We start from the raw sequence: 16,588 nt of genomic DNA, 5'->3' as shown, positions 1-16,588 counted from the left end.
AGTTTTTTTGACACTCATGTCAATGGGGGAGATTGTTGATCTCAGATTGGTTTTGACAAGTGAGTTTCAACACACTTAAGTTATTTACTTAGTTCATGATGAACAAGTAGTACATGCCAAGCACAACATGTATATTATAGAGCATGCCAAGTTCATAGTGAGTGTTGAGCCACTCATGTGCCAGGTCACTCAAGTGTCAAGTAGATAGTGTATGCCAAGTGATTCAAGAGCTAAGTAAACAATGGATGCCGAGTGATACATATGATGAGTCATAGCAAAAAGATTACTATATCCCAAGCATCAAAGACTTTAGGTGCCAAGTAAGATAATTTTGAAATATTTGTTTTTAATGGCACAAACAACTATGTAAACCATTTTTGAGCTAACTTAAGGATGAATTTTGATATTTTGGAGATAAAGATGAATCTTAAGTTGGACTCCTAATGCAATTACATGTAGTCCATCAGAAAAAGGAAAGGATTGAGTGGCAAAATGCATGAATCTCAATCATAGATTCATACCTAACCCTAAGTCACCAAAGTTTTCTTAAGGAGGAAAAAATCTAAACTCTTAAGCAAGTGTGTTAGGTGTTGAGGAAGAGTATAGATAAGTTTTCATGCACAAATAGAGCATTCATGGTGGCTACAAAGTTATGATATGAGAGTACATTGCAGAATTAGTTAGAACAAAATTGAGGAAAGAAGGTAGCATACAACAAAGAGATATTTGATCAAAAAGTATCAAGAAGACTTTTGTTTAGAGGTGATCTGTCATCAAGCAATCAAGTGCTAAGCTAAGACAGTTTAATAGGTGATTTCAGTCCAAATCTCTTAATAGAGTAATTGTAATAGGCTATATTGAAATCCTCTAACAAGGCACTTAGCTAAGTGTGAGTTAAAGCCCTTTAGCAAGGCACACTTCTAATAGGGTGTTGAAATCTTTTAATAGGATGAGACCTAATAGTCTTTGTAAGCCTTTAATAGGGTAGACCTTTCATAGGGTGGATCATGTTTCCCAGTCAAAATATGGTAACCTTCATTAGATACACTTCATTACTGCAGTAGTGAAGATTTATGGGTGTCATCTTCATGCTAGTTTTACCTTCTCACTTGGAGGGTTTCTAGGTGATCATATCTGGTGTCATATGTGTGTGAATTTTTACTTTATTACATGATTTAGATGTATATGCTTTACATGTTATTTCAATTTACACATTGAATGTATGAGATGGATGTGTGGTGAAAATTTTATTGGTCCAAGTTTAAACTACTGATTCACACCCCCCTCCCCCATCCCCCCTCAAAAGTTTACCTTTCCTATTGTAATTCTAATAGAAAATATAGAAAGATGCAATATTGAACTCATACAAATGATGAGTAATATAATCCATCTTACCACTAACGTAAATAAACTTATTTCCTTTCTAGAAAATTCTCTTGCCAAAATAATTATTTCAAACTTAGCTGATCAGAAATGGCATGGTAGTGGTAGAAAACCTTGTAAAATGGGTTATTCAAACCAACTCACTCATTAATGTTATGATCTTTGAAATTATTTCTATAGCAAAAATGGATCTTTCTATGTCACAAATAATGTGCCAACCCCTATCATACTTCATGACAAAGCCCTATATCTTAATAAAACCTTTTGGGAATAATACCTTAAATAAATCTATTGTTGGTAATAATATGTGGACATCAAATCACTCCTATGAGTTTTCCCATATATAACATTGACAAAAAATATGTTGATGTGCTAGCTATGAAGCATATCAAGCATACTGATCATTAATATCATTATGTGGTAATATTCTCTCCGTGAGAGTTTACTTTTTTATTGGGAGGGATCATATCAATCGCCACTAACTCAACCCACTAAGCTCTATTCCTAGTCCTTCTAGAATATCAACCACCTTCTTTCCCTAATGGTACATGTTTATTTTCTTGTTTTCACCATTCTTTGAAGCAAACACTATATGTTCGTCAATACATATGCAATATCCTATATCATGATTATCTTCTAATTAGAAGCATCAATAACAAGTTTAAATCCCCATCAACCAAATACCTATATCTCCCTAGTGTAACCATGAACTTAAGGTCATAGAGAAGAGCAAGAGCTTGTTCTATATTAAAAGAACTAGGGCCAAAGATACCACAATAAGGTAGCATAATTTTCCCTTCCCCATCTTTGACAACCACACCTCCCATAGGAATTTTACCCTTCAATGTAGAATCCAAATTAAGCTTTATCCATTCTCCTAACCAAGGATGCCAATAAATATTATCTTGAGCCATAAATTTTAAGTTATAAAAGTAATTAACAACCATTGGTAGCAATTTTTTAGTTACCATTAGATAATCCCAAGGGGTAGGAGGTTTTTTTGGAAGTCTATTATGAAGGTGAGATACTAAGAGTGGGGGTGAATTAGGATCCATAAATTTTTTAGCCCTTTAAACAATTATCAAACTTATATCTTTCACCACTACCCCTTATCTTGTCAATATCAAAATTCACATAAACATATATTGCAATGATGTAATATATCAAAATAATTATTCACACCATACAACCTTATCTACTAAATAGTCATCCTCAAGTAGAATTTCTCCCTATTCTCCAATTCAAAGGCACAATCATCCCATTAATAATTGAGCTCAAGGACATACCTAAAACTTGAGCTCAACTATAGGTTGTCTCAAATTTAGTTCATAGGGTCAAAGTTGAGCCTCAACACCTCATATGACTCCATCATATATTTCTCCATAAATGGCTTCAATATGTTCCTACCATTTAATCATAATAAACACGAGTAAGCCCCAATAGTAATGGAAAAAGGGACACTCACTTTTCATGCATCCACCCATAGAGTATAAATATGTCTCAGAGTTTCTTATAGAGGTCTACTAGAATGATCCTTTCATCTAGGTAATTTGACAATTTCAATGGGAACTCATCAAACCTAGCTATCCTAATGTAAGAAAATAAGGGAACTAGATGAAATAGCTACTAATTTGAGAGACAATAGAAATAAGTTTAGGATTCATCTCCTCTCTTGGAATCCTTGTAATTCCTAACACAATCGCATACACATGAATCTCATCATAAAATTCTTCTACATGGGGATCATATGCCACAATTGAATGGTAGTCCATGTATAGATTAGAAAGGTTGACATGAAGAACTATTTGACATGAAGAACTATCTCTAAATTTTTGTAGCCTCTAACAATGAGGCTAATTGATCACTTATAATTTGAGCCCATTCTACATACTCATTATTTATGCACACCACTTGCAATAGGTACTAGTAATGTTTAACAACACTTAGGGAATCCTCATCACCCTTCAACCAATGAAGTAGCACAAAAATATCTACAATCTCCTTCTTCAAATTGGTGCCATATAAAGTCCTCAAAAACTTTCTTTTTTTGTGCTAGGGTATTTGGAACTACATTACTAAAAAGGAGGGCAATATTATTTTCATTTTAACTTGATTTAGAATTCCAAAAATGCATTTCATTATATACCTCATGGATAAGAAGCAAGAAGAAATTCTCCATAGTGAACCTATCTATGGTGAACATCAACTATTTTTTTGAGAATTTTGATATGATGTGTGAGTAGGTCATATCAAATGATGCACTCGAATATCAACTCTAGAGCCAGGACTACCATTGGGAACCTTGCAACTTTACCAAGACCACTTATGAGTAATTTCTACATAATTAGGTGTAGAGGCTGAGAGTTTAGCCTCCTATGCAAGTCTCTTAGATCATAAAACCTTATTAGGGTGTCGCTTATGCTCTTCTATTATTAACTAATCCCATTCAAATTGTCATATGCTATGAAGATGGCAGCCATTGCTAATAATTTATAATTAGTTGTAATAGCATTATTGCACTATAAAAAAGAAAATTCCCATTTGAAAAATGATAACAGTAAGATATCCCCAAATCCATTTTATAAACTTTCTTTATCGAATCTTTGGCTTGAATTTCTCCCACCACATGAGTGTCAAGTATTTATATTAAATTGGAAGTGATTCTTTTGTTTAATAGTCAAATTTGAGTTCAACCTGCAATGGTTAATGACTAGAGAGTGGTGTCAACACATCACATTACTATTGGAAACTTACAATTGGACCAGTTGTTGTTTTATCATTGATGTAAAATATATAATTGATGAGACATATTGATATCTAATCTAAATGTCATATCTATTTGATTGATGAATAGGATTTGAGAAGTTTCTCATTACAAGAGAACCTAGAAGAAAGGATAAATTATGCAAAGGATGTTATAATGGACATTTGATTAGATAGAATTTGATAAACAAAAGTGATTGTTTATGTCAAGAGAGCTAAGAAAAGTAGAGAAAAACTATAAAATATAGCTAGTTATGAGTAATTCTAGTATCAATTGAGCTACAGTTAGTGTCGAGTAAATCTAGTGTTCACCAAGCATTAGCACAAAGACTATTGATGTTGAGACAGAAAGCTTTACAGTGACATAGTATTTTAGAGATAACTTAGTGCCACAATTTAGAGATCATTGAGTGACAATATAAGAATGAATTCAAGAAAATTGTGAGATCAAGACAACTTAGTTGATGTCTTGGGAGATGTAAACCATGTTAAAGATAAGATTGATAAGTTGGATCATTGAATTCAAGGAAAGGATTAGGTAGAGACCTAAGAGATGAATTCTAGAGAATTTTTTAGAATAAGATCAAGAAGATGGAAAAATATAGTGAATCATGTGGAACTTGATAGTAAAACCTAAGATCTACAATGGATATAGAAAATAGTAAAGCACAAATTTCCTATTTAAATAGATACATAGACAAACAAACTACAAGAATGTGTGTATCTGGTGCATGTGAGTGTGCATGTATGAATCTTCTATGTGAAGAGAGACATATAGAGCAAGGTTGATAAAAAACACACAAGAAGGTGTGTGGATGCAAAGATAATAGAGAAATCTTGAAAATATGATGTTGTTATTGATAAGTGCATTAAAGGAGAAGGCATTAATGTTGATGAGAGAGTTGACTGATTTCTTGAAGGATGTCCAAGAAAAGCATGATTAGAGATGTTAATGGAAGGCTTATTAGTAAACCAACATAAGAACAAAACAAATATCTAAACCTACAAAACTGAGTTGTAATCACATACATAAAAACCTACTATTTTTTTTTTTTGAGTCACTGCAAATAGTTTGTATCAATATCCTTTTAATAGAGGTTTCCCTAACAATCATTTCAAGACTTAACACGTTGTGTAAATCCTTTAACTAGGTGACATTCTTAATGGAATAATCAAAGTCCTCTTACAATGCCACTCCTAATATGGTGAATAAATCCTCTAACCAAGTCATGTTTAACAGTGTGTTTTGTAACCTCTAACATTCTTGGCTCCTAAAAGAGCCCACATTGAAAGAGTGACATGTTGCTAGTGGTTTTTCCCAAATTGGGTTTCCTTGTAAAATCCTAGTGTAAAAAATTTGATGAATGCTTTATGTGTGTTTACATTTTATTATATTTTTATTATGCAATACAAGTTATGTTTGACATTTTACAGTATAGACTGACCAATTTTAGGATAAGCATAACAATGAAGTCTTTATTGTTTAATTTTTCAAGTGCTACATATTGAGTTTGAGTAACTAGTTTGCCACCCCTCTCAATTATTCTAAACATGTCTAGCAATTGGTATCAGAGCTTAGTGCTTACAAAGAAATTTTTGAAGGTACTTAAAGATAAAAATCATGACTAATAAGAGAGATATACCCAAGCTAAAAAAGGAGAACTTTCCTTGGAAAACCTTGATGAAGTTACACATATCTAATATTAGTGATGTTATCAATTTTCTAGATAATGAGTATGTAAAGGTAACAACTATTCCTCTAACTGGTGAATAGATACAATAGAAGCTAGAACACAACCAAGCAATGTTGGATATTTCCTCAACCCTAAGTTATGTTGAGTTTGATGACCTAAAAGACTATGATAGTGTAAAGAAAATGTGGGAAAGATTTAAGACCATATATGGAGGTGATGACAATGTTCTAGGAACAAAATCAGAAAGCTTGAGAAGTAAATTTGATGACATAAGAATAATGGAAGGAGAGAACATAGTAAAATACTACACAAGTGTTAAAGAGGTTGTTAATTCTATTCAATGTATAAATGGAGAAATCAAAGATGGAATAATGATAAGTGAGGTATTGAGGACTCTACTCCTTATCTATGTCAATAGAGTCTCTGCAATCTAAGAACTCAAAATCACACTAGGTAACAATTTGACTTTAGAAGGTGTAATTGGTAGACTTGTTTCATTTGAGATGTCTAACTTTGATAACTACACACCTAATACTATTGAATCTACTTTTAGCTCACAACTACTTCTTAGAAAGAAGAAAGGAAAGCATATGAAGAGTGAAAGTGATAGTTTTGATGATGAGATAGATGAACTCAAAGCCCTCATTTCAAAAAAGTTTAGAAGAAGAAGAGGAAAATAAAAAGGTAAATTACATATCATTTGTTTTTCATGCAATAGAGTTGGTCATATTGTTGCTAGATGTCATAACATAGATGATATGGATGGAAGGAAAGAAAGTATAGAGAAAGAAGAGATGACAAAGAATAAAAGAGAAGCAAGGATGAAAAAGGTAAGAAATCTTGTTATATTGCTGAATAAAAGATTGATAATGAATTTGAGATTAATGATGATGAAGTTGTCTATGTTCTATGAAAGAAGATTCTAATGAAGATGAGAAAATTGCATTAATTTATTATGCGACTAAAAGTGATAGATGGATAGTTGATAGTGAATGTTCCAATCATATGATTGCTAATAAAGATAAATTTGAAGATATTGGTTCAAAAAATGGTGGATGTGTTAAATTTGGTAATCACATCTCATGTGTTATAAAAGGTAAAGGTACTATTCAACTAATTCACAAGACAACATTTGACAGGGTTTACTGGGTTAAAGGACTTAACTACAATTTTTTGAGTGTTTCGCAATTGAAACAATTAGGTTATAGAGTTGAATTTCACAATAGAGAGGTCAAGATGCATGATGGTGATGGTAAGATAATAGGAACTGGTCATTAGATAAGAACTAGAACTTATTTTAACCAGACCTATCAAATGAGACATGTTCATTTACACAAAAAGAAGATGTTTGGTTATGGCACAAAAGATTATGTCATGTTAACTTTGACATGAATTTGGTAAATATTAGTAAGATGAAGAAAGTAAGAGGGTTTCCTAAACTAAAGAAGCTTGACAATCTTGTGTAAACATTGTTAATTGGGAAAGATGAAAAAGTCTAGTTTTGAGAGAAAAACATATACTACTACTGATATTTTGGAATTGGTTCACATTGACCTATGTGGACCAATTGGTGTTCAAAGTTACTGTGGAGATCAAATTTTAATTCTATTTGTGAATGACTACTCTAGAATGATGATTTTGATGTTTCTTAAAGCTAAATATGATGATTTTCAGTTATATAAGTGGTATTTAGCCAGAGTTGAAAAAGAAAAAGGGAAGAGCCTAAAGTGTTTGAGATCTAACAAAGCTGGCAAACTCATTTCACATGAGTTCAATACTTTCTATAATGACTAAGGAGTCAAAAGACAGATGTCAACACCAAGGATCCCTCCTCAAAATAGAATAGCTATTTGAAGAAACATATCAATAATGGACTATGCAACAAAAGTAATGATGGAGAAGAATGTATCACAAAAATATTGGAGAGAAGTGGGGTATGTGCAAGATCATGACCAGTCAACCAAACTATGCTCTTAAGTGGCAATAAAAAATTAGAAAATCAATGTTATGTTCACTTAACATTGAATTTTCTAATTGGTATTAACTTTATATCAAAAAGTTGAGAGAAAAGAATCTCTAGAAAATTGAATCTAGTTTCTAAACTACTAGGACTTATCTCAAAAAAATAAAAATTGATTGGTCAAAATTTTGAATTTTAAAGCAATATTACAAAAATTTCAAAACAAAAATAAGAAGTAGATGTATGTCTAAGCACCTTAATCAACATATATTATAATATTTTTTAATAATATTTTAGATATAATTAGTAGACTCATGTTTGGATGTGACACATATTTTTGGGTATTTTTATTCTAAATAAATAATTAATAATTAATTTTTGACTTTAGTATTTTTTGGAATTAAAAAACTCTCGTGTCTGACCACCTTAACTATTTCAAAACTTTGCAAAATTTTCATTTTTTTGCATATAGTAGAAGAAACATAGAATGTGATGCATCTTTTGGATTTAAAAAATGTTGTACCATTTGAAAGTTATAGCTATTTTTCAAGTAGTGTGTTAGTTAGCACTTTATATCTAACTCCATTAGAAAATAAGTAATAATTACTTACTAAACTCATAATTTGACAAACCTTACATTTATGGAAAGATAAGAGCATTCTTAAGAAACTACTTTTATTTTATCAAATTTTGGTGAAAAAAAGTCATTAGCTACATGTTTGAAGTAAAAATCAAATAAAAATAGGCCAAAAGCACATTTTTAGGATGTTTTTAAAGGTGACCATATAGGTTTGGTATCAAAAGATATAGTAGACCTTATAAATATATCAATTGTTTTAATTTAGTATTAGAGTGGGTGGAAAAAAAGTTGGAATAGATTTTGAAATGGTTTGAGATATTTTAGAACTATAGATTTTTTAAATCGCCACTTTTTGGCACACCATGAACCTAGACATTCCTAGTGGTTAGTACATATGTTTATATGTTGAATAGAGTACAAGTAAAAGAAGGTACAAATTCTACACCATTTTAACTATGGTATGACCTTATGCTCCTAAAATTAATTATTTCAAAATCTTTGGTAGTAGATGTTATACAATGAAAGATAATAGGAATGGAAAGCTCAAAGCAAAAAGTGATGAAGGCATAGTCTGAGGTTATTCCACTAAAAGAAAAGCTTATATAAGTGTTTCAATTCCAACACTAACAAAGTTGTCGAATGTGAAAATGTGAGAGTTGATGAGTTTGTAGAAAGAGGTGACACTTCACATAATGAAGAACCTTCAGGCTACAAAACATTCATCTATGTGGATGATTATGCTTCCAGCACTCAAAGTGAAGAAATAAGTCATGCTACAAGATCCCATCAAACAGAGATAGGAAATGATGGAATGCAAATGCAAATTTTGGAGCAACAAAGTGTGGGTGTTAAGCAATAGACCAAAGATTCCAAATCACAGATATGAAATGTTGATCACCAGATAGAAAATGTTGAGCATGTAGAACCTAAACCAGAACTAGAGCAAGGAAGAGAAAATGAACTTGAGACTAGTTTTCAAGATTTACCTATAGAATATTAGAGAAGGAAACTACATGTGCTAGAAAAATATGTGAGAAGACATCATAAACTTGAACAAATCATTGGTGTTGTTAAATCAAGTGGTATGACAAGAACAAGACTCAAACATAATACATGCTCACTTTGTGAGTTTGAGCCCAAGTTAATAAGGGATGCTTTAGACAATGAAGATTGGATCTAGACAATTAATGAAGATATTGACTAGATTGAGAAGAACAATACTTGGACCTTACTGCCAAGACTTAAAGACAAATATGTCATTGGGAAAAAAGTGAGTTTTAAGGACAAGCTCAATGGGAATGGAGAAATAACAAGAAACAAGGCAAGACTAGTATGAAAGGGTTATGGTCAAGAAGAAGGAGTTTATTATGGAGAAGCTCTTTCTCTAGTGGCAAGACTTGAAGGGGTTAGATCTAAGCTTTCATTCACAACTAAAAAAAAATCAAGATATATCAAATGGATGTCAACTATCAATTTTTAAATCGTCTATTGGAGTAAGAAGTATACATTGAACAACTTGAAGGATTTTTAGATCCAAACAAGAATAACATGGTATGTAAATTGAATAGAGCACTTTATGGATTGAAGCAAGCCCCAAGAGCATGGTATGAAAGGTTACACAACTATTTCGAGAAGATTGGTCTTGAAAGGAAAAATGATAACAGTAACCTATATTTGAAGAATGGTAAGTGTTAGAGTAAATAATTAATTATTAATTATTTATTCTATTGCTTAAGCTTACTTAGGTCATGCATTTATTTAATATTTCCTATTTAATGCATGTAGTGGTTAGTTGTTGACAACACGGGAGTTTGTTCCCTTCTTGTTGTCACACTTATCTTCTACTACCTTCCAGCTTGTTCTACAAGCTTCCATGAGCTCTTTATATTCGGGCTCTCTCTCATTTTATAATATCATAACAACAACATCACATTATTGTAAATACATTTCTTCTTGTGTTTGCATTATGATGGCTCTCATGTCCGTTTAGGGTTTTGCCCGTGCTCCATGCTCTTCCCTTCTATGGCTTCTCTTTGACAGGTTTCGCATGCAGGTGATCTTGGCATCTTCGAAGTTGGCTTTCCTCAACCCTAACATGGTATCAGAGCTTTTCTGCTACTGCTTCGTTGAAGAAATTTTGAAGCCGTGATTTGAAGTCACAAACCCTAGTTTATTTGTGCAATTTTTCTTCAAATCAGGGGATCAGCAATTTTTCGGAGCACTTTGGGCCCAAACGGACATCACCATTGGATCCAAAAGCCCGTTTGCAGTCAGGATTCATATAAAGCTTTTCATTTTTGGAGACAGGGCATTTTTGGCAATTTTTTGAGGCCTCCAGGGTCGCTGCCGTACGGATCGTACGGATGCAGAGCATAAAAAATTTTTTTAAAAAAAGATTTCGGGCGCATCGCCGCCGCGCCACCGCGGGGCCACCACTGCACCACCCGCGCACCGGCCGCAGCAGGCAGCGCCGCCCGCGCTCCGCTGCGGCCCGGCCTCCTCCCGGCCGCCGCCCATCCTCCGCCCTCCGACGACGGCTCCTCCGTCTTCGCCGCCTTGCAGCCACCTCCTCCTAGTTCCGCCGCCCTGCGGCCGCCTCCACCCGCCAGCTGCTCAGCCCGACAGCACTACAGCCCGTCAGCAATCTGTAGCCACTGCGGCGGTGACACATGGCATGGGCGCCACGTGGCACTTTGCCATGTGGACCCGCCACGTCACCCCTGCCATGTGGAAATTCCACGTGGCACTCTTTTTTTGCTGCGATGGCCTCCAAGCCGTCAAATTTAATCGCATGACTTGCTGACATCAGCGCGATGTCATCAACCTGCCTTGCACCTCTCCTGATTTGGTTTTGGACCTACTTGTGGTTTTTTGGCCATAACTCTTGCATACGGAGGTATTTTTCCGATCCAAAAGAAGCGTTGGAAAGCTGGTTCCGAGACAGAGATTTTGGTGTAGGTATTTTTAGGTTTTGATGCTTTTTTATTGCCAGTTTTTGCTGTTGAAGTCCAAAGCCCTATTTTTGACTCCGGCATGCATATCTTTTGCGTCCCATGCCTATTTTTTGAAAACTTTATATTTCTGGAAAGCTGGTTCTGTATACTTTTCAGAAAAGTAGTCCTTTTTCTTTTTTTTTGGCCTCTACTCTTTCTATCATAGTTTTGGAACTTTTTCTCTATGGTGGATATTTTGAGTGTTTTATGCCCGAGGATCGTTTTCCTGGCATGGTTTGCTTTCTTTTCGGTTGTACTTTCTTTTGGTTCAGCTCTTTTTCAGTTCTGATCATTGTAGCTATCCTTTTGAAGCACCTTTTATTCTCACACTGAGTTAAATTGTCACTTTTGTATTTCGGGAGTCATGAACGTTGTTTTGAGTCAGGTGTACTTGCACTATTTTCATAAAGCACCATGGGGGGGATTATTTGTTTGCTATTTTAGGCATTCTCCCTTTTTCAAGTGAGTGTCCCTTCCACGACATTAGCCCCATGCAGAGTCAGTTAGACCGTGTCTTTATCGGTGTCTGTACTTCTTTCCCTCTCTCCTCGTTCTTGGTTCATTTGCAGGAGATTTTGGCTCACCTTCTCAGTTGCCTGTCATCACACCCCGTCTGCATTAAGGGGGGGTTATGTTGTGTTCTAATGCATCCATGGTTTGATGGTTCGATAGTGTGAACTATGTATTCAGTGGTTGATCCTATATATAAGGCGATTGCAGTGGCTGGCTACCTATGCATTTCGGTGAGATGGATCATCTACCATATAGACATGCTCAGTTCGTGCCTTCTTCTTCCATGGAGGTTTCTTCAAATCAGCAGTTTGATAGTTTTGCGGCTTTTTCATGCTTCAGTGATGCTGCTTCTTCATGATCACTCTTTGTTCCTGTTTTAGGGGACAATTTCCCTAGTTGGAGACTTCTTCAGCTCTTCACTAGGTTCTTACCTCTTTTTGGGGGAGGGCTTTTCCCACGTGGTTTTCTCTCTTTCCTCACTTACAGAGGTTGCATTCTTCTTGCATTGTACTTGGGTACCTAAAATGGCCTCGTTGTCGGGACCCATTATGCATTCATCTTAGCTTTGTGAGCTTAAGGCATTTCCCTAAGTTGCACTTAAGGGGGGGTGTTAGAGTAAATAATTAATTATTAATTATTTATTCTATTGCTTAAGCTTACTTAGGTCATGCATTTATTTAATATTTCATATTTAATGCATGTAGTGGTTAGTTGTTGACAACACGGGAGTTTGTTCCCTTCTTGTTGTCACACTTATCTTCTACTACCTTCCAGCTTGTTCTACAAGCTTCCATGAGCTCTTTATATTCGGGCTCTCTCTCATTGTATAACATCATAACAACAACATCACATTATTGTAAATACATTTCTTCTTGTGTTTGCATTATGATGGCTCTCATGTCCGTTTAGGGTTTTGCCCGTGCTCCATGCTCTTCCCTTCTATGGCTTCTCTTTGACAGGTTTCGCATGCAGGTGATCTTGGCGTCTTCGGAGTTGGCTTTCCTCAACTCCAACAGTAAGAATAATGAAGTATTGTTATCTAAAATATTTGTTGATGATATTATATTTGACAGAAATGAATCTTTATGCAAATCATTTTCTAATGAAGGTGAAGAATGAGTATGAAATGTCTATGTTTGGTAAAATCAAATTCTTTGTTAGATTACAAGTGTGTCAAATGAAGTTTGGTATTTTTATTACACAATCCAAATATATCAAGGAGATATTAAATACTTTTTGGTATGGAAGATTCTAGGCTAGTGAGTACACCTATGTCTTTTGGACATAAACTATCTAAGACTAATAATTCAACTAATGTGAACTAGACCTTATACATATCCATGATTGGGAAATTGTAATATGTTGTCCATAGCAGGCCTAGAATTTCTTTGGTAGTTGGGATAGTAGCTAAATTTTCAATAAGTCATAAAGAGAATGACATGATATCAATGAAAAGGATAATGATATAACTGAAAGGTACATATTACTATGGATTGTATTACAAAAGAAATGATAAGTTTGAACTAAGGGTGTTTACTAACTCAGATTGGGTAGGAAATATTGATGATGAAAAAACACTAGTGGACGTGTGTTCTTTCTAGGAAAGAGATTGGTGTCATGGACAAGCAAGAAATAGAATTGTATTTCCCAATGTATAGTTGAAGTTGAGTATGTGGTAGCTGCAATGAACTATTCAAATACTAAGTGGATCAAATATTTACTAAAAGGTATGATAGAATAAATTACAAATCTAGTGGTTATCTATTGTGATAACACAAAATTGCTATCAACATTTCAAAGAATCGAGTGATGCACACTAAGGCAAAGAAAATTGCTATCGAGTATCACTAGTTAAGGGAATTAGTTCAAGACAAAGAATTAAAGCTAGAATATGTGAATATCAAGGAATAGATTGCTAACATGTTCATAAAACCCTTACCTAAATATGCGCTTGAATATCGTAAGAGTAAAATGGCGTGATTCCCCTAATAAGTGCTACTTAAGAAAGAAAGGTGCATTGCATAACACATACTAATAAGAATATCCTACACAATGATGAATTACATCTCTACTTTGGGAAGTGCCTAAGGTAGATAATTTAGTGAATCATAACAGACCAGTCATACACAAATGACAAAAAATAGCCAGACATGCTAAGTCTACATAATTTAGATGTATGAAGAATTTCAAGCTGAGACAACTACATGTCTTTGGCTTGTCAAAGATGGAGAGATTACTAAAGAGGAAGAACTTACTACAAAGAATATTAATTAAGAGCAAGAACTTACTATAGAGAGAAATTTTGAAATTTATAGAAGGAGAGATAACATAAAGAGGAAACAATTCATAAAAGAAGAATCAAAGTTTCAGTAACAAAATATTTTGGATTATATGGTAACTTAGCTAGAATTAGTATTTAGATGTTTGTTATGTTGCCATAAATTCCAAAGAGGGAGATTGTTGGAAACTTACAATTGGAATAATTATTGTTTTGTCATTGACAGAAAATCTATTGATGAGACATATTGAGATACTTAATCTAAATGTCATATTTATTTGATTGATGAAGATGATTTGAGATTTTTTTTATAACAATAGAACCTAGAGGAAAGGTTGAGTTATGAAAAGAAAGTTACTATGGACATTTGATTAGATAGACATTTATAAAGAAAAGTGATTGTTTATGTCAAGAAAGCTAGGCAAAATTGAGAAGAAGTATAAGATATAGTTTGTGTTGAGTAATGCAAGTTTCAACCAAGCTATAGTTAGTGCCAAGAGAATCTAATGTTGATCAAGCATTAGCATCAATCAAGAAAGACAGTTGATGCTAAGTCATAAATCCTTACAGTGACCAAGTATTTCAGTGATGACCGAGTGACAAAAATTTAGAAATTGTCAAGTGATAGTATAAGAATGAATTCATGAAAATCATGAGATCAAGTTGACTTAGTTGATTTCTTAAGAGATGTAAACCACATTGAAGATAAGATTGATTATTTGGATCATTGAATTCAAGGAAAGGATTAGGTAAATACCTAATAGAAAAATTCTAATGAAGTTTCTTGAAGAAGATTGAAAAGATGTATAGATATAGTGAATCAAGTTGAACCTGATCATAAAACCTAAGATCTATGGTGGATGTAGAAAATGGTAAAGAAATTTCCTATTAAAAGAGATATAAAGATGAAAAAGCTACAAGCATGTGTGTGTGTGTGTGTGTTTCTGAGTGTGTCTATCTAAAGTGTGTATGTGAAGAGAGACATACAGACCAAGGTTGATTAGAAATGTGCAAGAGTGTGAGTGGATAAAAAGATAATAGAGAAAGTTTGCTGATATGATGCTATAATTGATAAGTACATTAGAGAAGAAGGCTTAAGTATTGATGAGAAGGGTGCACTAATTGCTTGAAGGGTGTCCAAGAAAATCAAATCAAAGATGTCAATGGAAGACTTATCAGTAAACGAACATAAGGATCAAACAAAGATCTAAACTTTAAAAGGTGAGTTTTGATCAAACATATCAAAACCTACTATTTTCTATCTAGTCATTGTAAATAGTTTATATTGAAAACCTTCTAATAGAGGTTGACCTAAAAGTCATTTGAAGACTTAACAATCTGTGTAAATCCTTTGACAAGGTAATATTTTAAATGAAATGATCAAAGTCCTCTTACAAGGCCACTTATAATAGGGTGAATAAATCCTCTAACCAGGTCAGATTTAACAGTGTATTTTGTAACATTTAACAAGGTTGGCTCCTAGCAGAGATAACTTTGAAAGAGTGGAAAAGAGTTACATGTTGCTACTAGTTTTTCCCAAATTAGGGATTCCACATAAAATCCTAGTGTCAAAAGTCTGATAAATTATTTATGTGTGTTTACATTTGATAATATTTTCATTATACAATAAAATTTATGTTTATGATAGTTTTACACTATAGACTGAGGAATAGAAACATAAGAAGAATAGTGAAGTGATTATTGTTTAATTATTCAAGTGGTACATATTGATTCACCCCCCCTTATAGTTATTATAAATAGTTCTAACAATCACTTCCAGTTTGTATCTTAGGAAATTAAATTTTCCCTTTACCTTCCTTCATAAATATGGGGTTAGCAGCCTTTCCACTTTCTTGAACCTTAGTTGTATCCTTGTAGTTGATGGTTTCCCTTAATCATGCAGGACTTCAAACTTTCCTTTAATTCTCCTTTAATTCTCCTTTAATGAAGTGCTAAACCTGGGGAACTAGTTTGTTAATTTTCCTTCAAGCCTTCAATTTGAGTACTCTTACCTCACTCATGGTGTCATATGAGGAGAAGAAATTTCCTAGAATCTTCATCAATGAACCATTAAGAATATTCACTCTTTCAACTTTAACTTCTTGTAGCATCCACTTTATCTCTTACTTGCTAGATGAAACCTCATTCTCCAATTTTTTTAACTATGTTGTTCACATAGAATCTCGATAGAATATTTTTGTGCCTCGGCTTAAGTCTTCATGATAATTGAAATTATTCTCACCTATGGGGTAAAGTTGTTTCACCACTTTCCTCATTAATATAGAAGATTGGGCTAGGGAAGATCGATATCACAAACTTGAAATGATAATATACTTTGTCTTGACTTTACTTCTTATCAAGGATGACCCTAAAAGATTATCTTGCCCACTTAGACCTATGAACTACTTGGGGGACTTGCACATG

The sequence above is a fragment of the Cupressus sempervirens genome, chromosome 4 (assembly GCF_028749045.1).
Source record: "Cupressus sempervirens isolate cs-2001-9-10 chromosome 4, ASM2874904v1, whole genome shotgun sequence".
Classification (NCBI taxonomy): domain Eukaryota; kingdom Viridiplantae; phylum Streptophyta; class Pinopsida; order Cupressales; family Cupressaceae; genus Cupressus; species Cupressus sempervirens.
Note: the sequence above shows the minus strand (reverse complement) of the source record.